Below are 11,263 nucleotides of genomic sequence, written 5' to 3'. Positions count from 1 at the left end.
AGGCCAGGCAAGAGACAGCACAGGATAAATACCAGGAGGGCAGGGCTCACCAGGAACCATCAGGGAGGCTGCCCACCACAACTGTGCAACAAGTGTTTTCATGCAGAAGGCAGAGAAGTTCATGTGTGTCTCTTTGCCTCTGAAAAGGAGAGATCCACTGTAGATGGAGGTGGTAAACAAATGCAGTAAGGAACTTAAGGAATGTGGTAAAGGCCTTGTAAAGATACTGAGCAAAGTGGCAAAGGAACCTGGATATGAGAAAACAATAACAAATAACAAGGTAAAAAATGCCAAAGGCCATGGCCCAGTTAGGATGGGAACAGCTTGGTGCCAGTGAGCTGCCTTAAATTGAATCAAGTCCCCTCCTAGTCTTAGTCATCAGAATCTCCCTTTGCTTTAGCAGGTATGGGAGACTTCCAGAGGCTTAAAAATATTTCTATTCCTTCTTTTCACCTCCTTGAATATCACGGACCTACCTATCCAATGGCCTTTAAACTCACACATCTTTTTCAGTCACTTTTGCAGTTGAAGTAGTGAGGTATCCACATGGCGTTTAAAAAATGAAACTGCACAAAAAGTTATCCCTCCTACCATCCCCTAGATTCATGCAGGGAGGAGGAAAGGCTACCTGTAATTTCACAATCTGAAAATGAAGTGGTAACTTATTCTATGACTGATTAGGGGTGGGGGGACAAACAGCCTCTTCCTGCTGGATATGAAAGAGGAAGGATGCAGCTCTAAGAACTGCTGACCCAAAAGCAAAACTGAGACTGGGAAACCTTATTTTGCTTACGTTGTTGGCATCCTGGATTAAGCTATGCCTCAATTTACACATATTATACCAGTTTCAGTTACATGAGAAATCTCAAATTACCCCCCATTTTGTATCATCCAGTGCTTCTCTCTCCCCCTCACCAGGTACATCTGGGTTCTGTTCTGAAGACTCAACTGGCCAGGCTTTCCCACATCCTGGCAGCTGAGCTGTGCTCACTCGCACCACCGCCCTCCCCCCCCCCCAAAATTCCTTGCTTACAGCTGGTGGGAGAAATAGCTAAGCTTCCCTGGAAGTTTTTTCTCTCTACTCATTGCCTTTGCTTATCCCCTCACCTGGCCTCCTTAACTCTCCCAACCAACCCTCCTAAAGACTTTTTTCTCAGCTCTTCAACTCTAATTTTTTACTGCACTGGGTCCTTTCATGTCAAATTCTTGCTTTGTCATTATTCTAATAATCTTGTTGAGAATGTTTTCTGGGCAGCATGGAAATGGAGTCCAGGTGAGTCTTGTGTAGACACAGGTTACACCTGGGGTGCCCACCAAGCCCAATCTCACACTGGGAAAGGCTTGGACACTGCACCTTTCCCTGTCACTGCAGCGAGACCTACGCGTCTGCAACCCTAAAAATAGGCTCGGAGCTGCTGTGTGATTCCCTCAGAACCTCTCCAATGCACTTTTTTGTTCTGAGAAGCAGGGCACAGAATGTCACTCCAGAGCCAGACTGCCTGAGTTTGAATCTCAGCTCTGCCACTTCCTGCTATGTGACCTTGAGCAAGCTACTTACTCTCTCTGTAGTTTCCTCATTTTAAATGGGAATAATACTTGTTATGGTTGTTGGGAGAATTCAGTGGGCTATGTATATTAAAGCATTTAGAATAGAGTTCAGCCAGCTATTATTAGCATTCTGATGGTGTGACATGTGACAAGGACACAGCACATCTGCAGCAGCAGCTGGACATAGGATTTTCTCTTTAACCAAGCTTTAGAAGTTTTCCTGTAGTAGACACCTTTTTGTGCAATACTCACTAGTCTGCCTATTCTATGTACAATGCGGACTGGCTCTTCCCAACTTCCCAATGTGAACTGGCTCTTCGTTAACTCCTCCCATGTCTCATCTGACCACTGCAAATGCTTTTCTCCACACTCTCTCCCACTGGGGATATGTGTGAATAAGAGAAAGAACCAGAATAGTTAAACCGAATCAACCGAGATGACCTATAGTTGGCGAAAGAAAGGCACTGTTAGAAGCAGCCAGTAAATGTCCCATGTGGTTCAGCAAGGGACACCTGGGAGTTGGCTTCATCCACACAGGGAAATTTTCATGATCAAATGAAGGAAACTAATGAATAAAAATATTGAGGCCAAGCTCAGCGTCTAAGGCCATGCCGTCGCAGCCATCTGCCTGCTCAGCCAACCGCCCACTGCAGCAGCTGCTCCTAGTCCATAGCTCAGCCTCGTCTCGCTCCAGGCACCGCTCACTCGCTCACCTGCGGGTCTGCTCCGGGGTTGCCCTCTGCCTTTATTTCTTAGGGAGTAAATAAACCTTTTATAGATCAGTAGATTTCTAATTATTCTTCAGGAAAGAATTACCTTTGAGAGAACATAGTTATCTCTAAACAAAATGAGATTTCTAAAGATTCTCTCAAATGGATAAAAAATAATACATAAAACTAAGAGAATTTTATTTTTGAAATAATTTCACTTTGTCACCCTCAGTAGAGTGCTGTGGCATCATAGCTCACAGCAACCTCAATCTTTTAAACTCAAGCAATCCTCTTGCCTCAGTCTCCTGAGCAGCTGGGACTATAGGTGCCCACCAGGAGGCCCAGCTAATTTTTCTGTTTACTGAGACGGGGGTCTCACTCTTGCTCAGGCTGGTCTTGAACTTCTGAGTTCAGGCAGTCCACCTGCCTCTTCCTCCCAGTGCTAGGATTATAGGGGTGAGCCACTGAGGTTGGCCCTCAAAGGGAATTTTAGAATATTGTATCTTAGTTTGTCTTGGTCTGAGCCATGTAGATAATTTAACAGATATCTAAATAAAAGTATAGGGCCGGATACAGAGGCTCATGACTGCAATTCTAGCACTCTGGGAAACTGAGGTTTGAGGATCCCTTGAGGTCAGTCATTTGAGACCAGCCTGATCAAGAACAAGACCTCATCTCTAGTAAAAATAGAAAAATTAGCTGGGCATAGTAGCTGCTGCCTGTAGTCCCAGCTACTCAGGAGGCTGAGGCAGTATGATCTTCAGCCCAAGAATTTGAGGTTGCGTGAGCTATGATGATGCCACTGACTCTACCACTCTACCTAAGGTGACAGTGGAACCCTGTCTCAAAAATAAATAAATCTATAAAGTCCTAAACTGGGACCTAAAGTGTCATGTATTAAACTATATAATCTTTTCTTTTTTTTTTTTTTTTGAGACAGAGTCTCACTATGTTGCCCTGGGTAGAGTGCCATGGCATCACAGTTCACAGCAACTTCAAACTCTTGGGCTCAAGCAATTCTTCTGCCTCTGCCTCCCAAGTAGCTGCGACTACAGGCACCTGCCACAACGCCTGGCTATTTTTTGGTTGTAGTTGTCACTGTTGTTTGGCAGGCCCGGGCTGGGTTCGAACCCACCAGCTCCGGTGTATGGTGGCTGGCGCCCTAGCCACTGAGGTACAGGTGCTGAGCCATAAACTATATAATCTTACATTAGATAAGTTTGAAACCTGATACGATTCCTTTTCCTATTATCATTTCATAAAAGTTCTTTTCTCCTGAATTTAGCAGTAAGCAGAATTCACTGATTTGTGGGAGCAGATCTGCCATTAAAATAGGACTTTCTTTAATAAAAAATAGAGCCAATACAGGGTTCTTTGGAAAATGGAGCAGTTTCTCAATGAACACTCTGTTCAATAAGCTACCATATCCTAGAACTTCCTCATCTCCCCCACCTCAATTCTGTCTGATTTTAAGAAACCATTTTTGCCTTTAGTTATGAAAAATAGAATGAATCTTATCCCAGTCTCCTGTTAACACAAATAACAGACTGAAGACATGACAGGAACACAGGAGGGACCTGAGGAGCTGTGTTGCATTTTTGTTCACTGTCCTCTGTTCTTTAGAGGGTACCTGCCAGCTCACTGGCTGGGCTTTACTGTTACTGGATGTTCCTAGGCCCTTGGTTCTGACGCCCCTCACGGCACCATGGTAAGTCAAACGTACTGGATTTTGTCAATGTTGTTATGAATGGTTAATGCCAGTAATATCTGAGGATGAAGTTAATCACTTTCCTGAGGCTCGGAAAATCTGTTACTGTACAAAAAATCCTCTGACTGACTTAGGTACTAAAATGGAAGAGTCACTTTCTAGTCATTGTTTATAGATTTTCAAAGTCAGAATTCAAGAGCAAGTGAAGAGTTCTATGCAAAGATTAATGGCCACCTCAAGATACCTATGAATAGAGGCTAGGTGAGGTGGCTGTAATCCTGGCACTCTGGGAGGCCAACCTGGGCGGATTGCTTGATTTCAGGAATTTGAGACCAAACTGAGCAAGAGCAAGACCCTTCTCTAAAAGTAGCCAGGCGTTGTGGTGGGTACCTGTGGTCCCAGCTACTCGGGCAACTGAGGCAAGAGGATCACTTGAGCCCAAGAGTCTGAGGTTGCTGTGAGCTATGAGGCCACAGCACTAAATTTTTTAAAATACTATTTCTGGCTCAGCGCCTGTAGCTCAAGCAGCTAAGGCACCAGCCACATACACCTGAGCAGGCGGGTTCGAATCCATTCCAGGCCCGCCAAACAACAATGACGGCTGCAACCAAAAAATAGGCATTGTGGCAGGTGCCTGTAGTCCCAGCTACTTGGGAGGTGGAGGCAGGAGAATCACTTGAGCCCAGGAGTTTAAGGTTGCTGTGAGCTGTGATGCCATGGCACTCTACCTAGGGCAACCAGCTTGAAGCTCTGTCTCAAATAAAATAAAATAAATAAAAACACTATTTCTTTTTCCCAAGTTACAATAAAGTGTGTTTTGTTTTGTTTTTGAGACAGAGTCTCACTATGTTGTCCTTGTTAGAGTGCCATGGTGTCACAGCTCACAGCAACCTCAAACTCTTGAGCTTAAACTCTTGCCTCAGCCTGCCAAGTAGCTGGGACTACAGGCACCCACCACAATGCTCGGTTATATTTTTGTTGCAGTTGTCATTGCTGTTCAGCAGGCTGGGGCTGGGTTCGAACCTGCTAGCCTCAGTGCATGTGGCCTGTGCCCTAACCACTGAGCGACAGGTACGAAGCCAACAAAGTGTTTTTTTTTTTGCAGTTTTTGGCCGGGGCTGGGTTTGAACCCACCACCTCCGGCATATGGGGCCAGCGCCCTAACCCTTTGAGCCACAGGCGCCGCCCGTGTTTTTTTTTTTTTTTTAAGTATATATGTGTTCTTCAATTTTGGCATGCTTTGTCAAACATTAATTTCATGAGAACTGTTTAATGAGAAGTCAGAAAAGCAACTTGTCCCTGAGGTTTCCTCATAAAATCTTTATAGATTTTCAAGAAAAGTAGATGATAAGGCATGCTTATTTACAAAGTGGCAGAGATGACAGACACAGTTAAAAACAAGAGTATTGGTGCCCGACGGAAGGTTTCTACCTTCACTCTGACAATTAGCAGCTGTATGAGCCAGGATGAAATAATCCGGCTTGTCAAGTCTTGGTTTGACCTCTGTGAAATGAGGACAGAGATATGCTCAGGTTGTAGGATTATTGTGTGGTTTCAATGAAAAATGTTAGGGTGGAATGTTCAACAGAGCACCTGTCAAATAGTACCCAGGAGTTACTGATTTCCCAAGACTGCATTTCACAAGGGAAGTGACAATAACTGATGGTCACCTCTGTATGTCTGGGCTTGACTTGATGCCTGCCCCAAGGTTGACATCTGGTTAATATATGTCTTAGCGTGTGTTTCTCCCCACATCTTATGTCAGGAAAGTATGTGACCCTGATACAATGATGTCAGCTAGTTGATTTCACACATCAGTTAGCAGTTTTATTTTTACTTTTTTTTTTTTTTTTGAGATAAAGTTTCACTGTCGCCCTTGATAGAGTGCTGTGGCACCACAGCTCACAGCAACCTCAAACTCCCTGCTTAAGTAATTCTCTAGCCTCAGCCTCCCGAGTAGCTGGGACTACAGGCGCCCGCAACAACACCCAGCTATTTTTTTGTTTGTTTGTTTTGGCTAGGTGGTGGCCTGAACCCACCACCCCCAGTATATGGGGCCAGCGCCCTACTCCTTGAGTCACAGGTGCTGCCCCCCAGCTATTGTTTTTGTTGTTGCGGTTGTCATTGTTGTTTAGCAGGCCTGGGCTGGGTTTGAACCTGCCACCCTTGGTGCATGTGGCTGGAGTCATAACCACTGTGCTATAGGTGCTGAGCCCAGTTAGCAGGTTTAAATGGTACAAATCTAACTTTGCCAGTGCCCAGTCTTCCTTTCCCAGAAAATGACTGACATGGCTTTTCTTTCTGTGGACATTTTAGTGAGCAGCTAACTCAGATGGATATTCACTATAGCAATGAGGATAAGATGATGCATTTCATCTCTAAGTAAACTTTACCTTTACTTTAAACTTCACCTTTCTTTTTCTATTTTCTCTAAAACTTGTTTCCTTTTTTTATTTTTATTTATTTATTTATTTTGAGACAGAGTCTCACTTTGTCACCTTCCGTAGAGAGCTATGGCATCACAGCTTACAGCAACCTCAAACTCTTGGGCTAAAGCAATCCTCTTGCCTCAGCCTCCCAAGTAGCTGGGATGACAGACAAGTTTCCCTTAAAAAAAATGAATAAAATTATGTTTTGTTCTTATTTTCCTACTATATCTGACTATTTTAAGGTACCCACAAAATAGGAAAATATTTGAATATAACAATAATAGGGGGAACCATCCAGCGCCCCAGACTGTATACATAGTATCTGTTTTATAAAAGAAAATGTGTGTATGTGTGAGAATGTGTGCATTGTGTATGCACACTGATAGAAAAAAAGAGAAAGACTAGAAGGAGATAAAACCACAACATTTACAGTAGTAATCTTGGGTAGTGGAACTATAGATTGATTTTTTTTTTTTTTTTTTTCAGTTTTTGGCCAGGGCTGGGTTTGAACCCACCACCTCGAGCATATGGGGCCAGCGCTCTATTCCTTTGAGCCACAGGCGCCGCCCGATTTTTTTTTTTTTTGCAGTTTGGCCGGGGCCAGGTTTGACCTGCCACCCTCAGTATATGGGGCCAGCGCCCTACCCACTGAGCCACAGGTACTGCTCAATTTTTATTTTTTTACATTTTCTTCTAATACTTTCCAAATATTCTACAATTCACATGTATCATTTTTTTTTTTTTTTTAATAGAGACAGAGTCTCACTTATGGCCCTGTTAGAGTGCCGTGGCGTCACACAGCTCATAGCAACCTCCAACTCCTGGGCTTAGGCGATTCTCTTCTGTCAGCCTCCCGAGTAGCTGGGACCACAGGTGCCCACCAGAATGCCTGGCTGTTTTTTGTTGCAGTTTGGCCAGGGCTGGATTTAAACCCGCCACCGTGAGTATATGGGGCCGGCTCCCTACCTACTGAACCACAGGTGCTGCCCAACACATGTATCATTTTTAAATACCTCATAAAAAGTTCATATTGTTTCTGTCGATAAATCTAATAGGTATTATTGTTGTTCCTGGTCTTACTTGGTATCTCTTTCATGGAACTTTCTTGTACCCATGTTCTCTTTCGCAAAAAATGATGGCTCTTACCTCTCTTGTATACTATGATAATCCTTGAAATGTTATTCCCCAAAGTTTCATCTTCTACCTTCTTCGCACTCAACACACCCTCCACGAGTGATTTTATGTACTCATGACACTCAACTTAGCATTCTTATACTAGTGGTTGCAAATCTATCTCCTGGTTAGGTATTTTTTCTAAGCTCCCAACCCACATGTCCACCATTTCTACTAAAGATGCCTCACAGGCACCTTAAACTAAGAGAGAGGAGAGAGAGAACATTCACATACCTTTTACTACACTATATTGTTATAATTGTTCTACTTCATTAAATAGGGCTTATATGGAATTCAGTACTATCTTCAGTTCAGGTATCCATTGGGAGTCTTAGAACATACACCTCATGGATAAGGGGAAACAACTTTAGATGTGTGAACATTTCCCTTATTTGAATCAGTACTCAAAATTATTAGAAGATACTGTAAAAATTCCAGCAGCTAAAATATCATTACATTCTACAATGTGGTGACGTCTTAGCTATGCAGAGGATGGAGTTAAAGAATAGGTAGGCCTCCTCAGGCAACTGTCTGAACAGATAAAGGAGCTCTGCGTATAAGCCTGGAACTCATTTCAGTCTGTTATTCTTCAAGAGTCAAGGTGGATCTTTTTTCTTTAAACTTTATTCAAATTAATATGAGGGTATAATATTTAGGTTACATTGTTTTCGCTTCCAGGGTAAAGTTCCATTTGTAGAAGAGCCCCTCCAGGGCGGCATCTGTGGCTCAGTGAGTAGGGCGCCAGCCCCATATACTGAGTGTGGCGGGTTCAAACCCTGCCCTGGCCAAACTGCAACAGAAAAATAGCCGGGCGTTGTGGCAGGCGCCTGTAGTCCCAGCTACTCGGGAAGCTGAGGCAAGAGAATTGCCTAAAACCCAGGAGTTGGAGGTTGCTGTGAGCTGTGACGCCATGGCACTCTACCAAGGGTGATAAAGTGAAACTCTGTCTCAAAGGAAAAAAAAAAAAAAAAAGATCCCCTCCAAGGTGAATCTTTGAACAGAGAAAGTTCTCCCAGACTATATCATAACAGCATGGGAAAATGATTATGATGTGATATTAAGTTAAAAATGTGGGACATAAAATTATATGTAGATTATAATTCTGGCTACAAAAGTGGCTGTCTAAAATGGCACAGATTTCCAAAAGTGAATGTGTTTCTAAAAGCTTCAGCTTTCCCCCTTTCTATTAAAAGGATACTGTATCAGAATCATGAGAAGGTAGGATCATTCTTGAGTTCTCCAGCACAAACAAGAAATTGTTTCATTTCACATGGTTTATTTCCTTGGTAAGACTGATCATAAACATCACACATGCAGATTATGTGGCTGTCTGGTCTGTTTAGTGTCTGACCAAATGGGCTCCACATGTGATGGCAGACATTAAGTGCCAGGGTAGTCATAGATCCACCTGTGGATAGGGAGGATTATCTCCCCATAGACTGTTTCTCTAGGGAGTCTACGCAGGAGTAGAGGAAAATACATGTTCAAATTGACCTATAAACCTAGCTTAATAGTGTCAAATGGCAGCCCTGGAGACAAGCCAGGCAGAAGTTCATTTAAATGAATGCATTTCTAAACTAGGGTCCATTTATTTTTCCCCACCCCATCCCCCACATTGTGCCCATTAAGTGGGAGCACACCAATCCACCCTTTCTCTCCCTGTCACCTCAACTTGAATTAAGTTTTACTCCTTTGTGGGCATGTATTAGATTGTCTACTGAGTAGATTAGGTATTTGCTTTTCCATTCTTGGGATACATTAGTAAGAAAAATGGGCTTCAACTCCATCCGAGTTAATACAAAAGATGTAAAGTCACCATCTTTTTTTTATGGCTGTTCTGTGACTTAATGTTCGGCCTTTCTACACTCACAACCAATTATGAAGATCTTGAAGACATCATCTCTCTCCATTCCAACCCCAACGTAGTGATCTCTCGGCTTGTACCCTTAACCAAATTGAGTGAGATTTAGGGATGAAGAACAAGGAGCTTTCTAACTTGATAAAGTTATGTTTTGCTTTTGAATGAACTTCCACTGCTATATTGTAAATGCTTTTAAAAAGAACATTATTACTTAAACTTCACAAGATATGTGTGTGTGAATATACTTATATCAACAAAGGGCCTAAGTAAAACTGGTTGCATCTGCCTCACATTAGGGTAACTGGGAGCCTCATTACTGTTTAATAAAGATTTATAGGAAACTAAGAAAGATGAAAATTCTGACTGGGCTCTATCTTTTTTGAGACAGCGTTTCTCTCTGTTGCTGGGGCTAGAATGCTTATACCTCAATGTAACCTCCAACTCCTGGGCTAAAGCAATTCTCCTGCCTCAGGGTCTGAGTAGGTGGGTTTACAGGTGGGTTATTTTGTAATTTTTGTAGAGATGGGTCTCAGTATGTCGATCAGGCTTATCTGGAACTCCTGGCCTACAAGGGATCAGAGTGCTGTGATTACAGGGATCAGCCACCAGAGCTCTTTAAAATGATATTCAACTGTTTGATAGTTGACACTTAGTTATGCACTGGTGTTCAAGTTAGTTGCATAATGTCTTTCTTCCTTACAAGACTGACCAGGAACCATTGGATTTATGAGTCCAGTAAAAATTTATTAAAATTTCCTAATTGGGGGCAGCACCTGTAGTCAGTGGATAGAGCACCAGCCACACACACGGAGGCTGGCAGGTTCAAATCCAGCCAGGGCCAGCTAAAACAACAATGACAAGTGCAACGACAACAATAGCCGGGCATTGTGGCAGGCACCTGTAGTCCCAGCTACTCTGGAGGCTGAGGAAGGAGAATCACCTGAGCCCAAGATTTTGAGGTTGCTGTGAGTTGTGACGACACGGCACTCTACTCAGGGCAACAGCTTGAGACTGTCTCAAAAAAAAAAAAAATATCCTAATTGGTAAGGCAAGTCACCCACTTTTTCTTCGTCACTTAATAATCTCCATACTCAAGAAAATACTTGTTGACTCTTGAGTTTCATTGCTTTTGCCTGCCCTATTTTGTCTTCTACAATTCATCAGGCATACTAATTCCCAAGTGTTAAAAAATCTCAAGCCCCAATTCACACCTCAGACTTCTCTTCTGACCTACAAAAATCATGATATCTTAACCTACTTTTCTCATCCAAAGTGGTCAAAAGGAAAAACCTCAAGACTGTATTTAGATCTCTATAAACCACTAGATTGCTTATCTACTTCCTTTTTGCAGAAAAACCACGCAGTGAACATGAGGCCACGTGTAGACAAGACTGATAACTTTGTTCACAGACCAAACCATAGAGTGAAGCTTCCCCAAACCTACTCTGGATTTATCTCACTGCCTGCTCATCCTTGCTCCCTAGCCCAAAACCCAGAAATAAATCTGTTCAAGTATCAAAGAGAAATCAAGAACCCCACGAACATGAAGCAGACTCGAGAGCCTCATTCTCTCCTTTTCCCACCCACAGGTTGGCTGCGGCTCTGTCGCCGGCTTTGGTCTCCAGCCGCCCGGGCCCAGCAGGTTGCTGGTACTTCTGCTTCCTACCGCTTCGGTAAAGACACATGTTCTTCCTGCCAACCTCCGCCTCAGGAAGCGGAGCTCTGCCCCGCCCCATATTTCCCAGGTCTGCTCCGCCCACCATAATCCCGACCAATTGTAAAGCGTAGTGTAGGCAGGTCCCACCCACTCAGGGTTCGGCCTGCCGGCTTTGTT

The sequence above is a fragment of the Nycticebus coucang genome, chromosome 11 (genome assembly GCF_027406575.1).
Source record: "Nycticebus coucang isolate mNycCou1 chromosome 11, mNycCou1.pri, whole genome shotgun sequence".
Classification (NCBI taxonomy): Eukaryota; Metazoa; Chordata; class Mammalia; order Primates; family Lorisidae; genus Nycticebus; species Nycticebus coucang.
Note: the sequence above shows the minus strand (reverse complement) of the source record.